Source organism: Orycteropus afer, unplaced genomic scaffold (assembly GCF_000298275.1).
Source record: "Orycteropus afer afer isolate SDZICR_OR568_19922 unplaced genomic scaffold, OryAfe1.0 scaffold00537, whole genome shotgun sequence".
NCBI classification, from domain to species: domain Eukaryota; kingdom Metazoa; phylum Chordata; class Mammalia; order Tubulidentata; family Orycteropodidae; genus Orycteropus; species Orycteropus afer.
Window position 1 is genome coordinate 938,686 of NW_006922124.1, and position 1,922 is coordinate 940,607.

Genomic DNA, 1,922 nt, shown 5'->3' on the forward strand with positions numbered 1-1,922 from the left:
GGTGAGTTTGAACCATCAACCTTCTGGCTAGCAATGAGACACCTAAGGCACTGTGCTACCAGAGCTCCTTAATTTGAGAGTAGGAATGTATGAAAACAGTTTGGTCTTCAAAGAAGTTAAAATATATAATTATTATATGACCCAACAACTCTACTAGATATTTATCTAAGAGAATCAAAAAGCAGGGATGCATACAGATGCTGTTGTTGTTGTTATATGGCATCAAGTTGGTTCCAACTGTAAGTACATACAACGGTTGTGCTCCAAGTTCATATAACAGTAACAAACACTGACCAGCCTTGTACCATCCTCAACAACTGTTGCTATGTTTGAGCCCACTGCTGCAGCCACAGTGTCAGTCTTGCCCAGGGTCTTCTTCTCTTTCACTAAGCCTCTACCTCACCAAACATGATGTACTTCTTCAGGGAGTGGTCCTTCCTAATAACATGTCCAAAGTATGTGAGACAAAGTCCCACAATCCTCCCTTCTAAGGAGAATTCTGGCTACACTCCTTCCAAGACAGATTTTTTTGTTCTTCTAGCAGTCTATAGTATATTCAACAGCATCATAATTCAAAGGTATAAATCCTATTCATTGTTATTGTTGTTGTTATGTGCCTTTGAGTCGGACCCGACCCATAGTGACCCCTACTTGGGTTTCCAAGGCGATATCACTACAGAAGTAGATTGCCCCATCTTCCTTCCGAGGAGTGGCTGGTGGGTTTTAACTGGCAGCCCTCTGGTTAGCATTCAAGTGCCTTAGGCACTATGCTACCATCAGGGGTTCTTAATTCTTTGTCTAGCTTTTGCACTTCTATGAGGTAATTAAAAATATCATGGCTTGTTTCAGGAGCTTGATAGTTGCTATTAAATAGTCCTTCTTTACTTTTGATGATACTAATAATTACTGTGGAGTTGTTTAAATTTCCTATTCTAAGCATCTTCATTTCCATCTGCTTAGGCAGGAGAAAAATGGAGCCGTCTTTTCTGCATTTCTGTTAATAAAGGAGTAAATTTTGGTCAAATAATTACTTGTTTTAACGAGGTTGCCACAACACAAATACCTCTATCAGAATGAAAGTAATCAATGAACAACAGATGGTAAAATGTACCTGGGATTTTTATGCCAAGAAAAAATTATACTTGTATAAGGAGCTCTGGTAGCATAGGGCCTAAGGCACTTGACTGCTAACCAGAAGGCTGATGGTTCAAACCCACCAGACACTCCTCGGAATGAAGATGGGGCAATCTACTTCCATAGTGATACTGCCTGGGAAACCCAAGGAGGGGTCTCTATGAGTCAGGTCCAACTTGACAGCACATAACAACAACAAAAAACAATTATACAAGTCTAAAATTAGACCTGTATTGAATTGGATGGAATAAAAGTAATAACATACTGACAACTTTTGAGAGTAATGGTTTTTGGACTTCTGATAATCTTGGGATTTTGCTTAGACACAATATGGATTTCAAATGTGATCCATTGTCACTGTGTTTTAATATATAATTATAATAAGGTATATATGTATAAAAGGTCCTAAGGTGGAACAACATATAATTGATATGTAACAATATACTTAATTTATGATATAAAATAAAGTACATAACATATAATGTATTACATATAATACACACTCTCAATATGATTTTAAAGGGTTCCATACAGTCAATATTCCTGCCATATACACTTTAGTACATTTGAAAACAGTTTCAAGGTCTTTAATATTTGGACATGTTAAATGTTGCTTATAGGAGTGAGTTAAAATTATAGATAATTTTCCCTCTTTTTGTTTGTAGTTGTCCTCACTTGCCAATTGATGTCTCTGGTTCTCTGTTTACAATCTTGTAAGCTCATTTTACTTTGGATATGTCCATAGCTGTGGTTTCTGGGTTATGTTATCTTGTGTATTAATGGTCGGT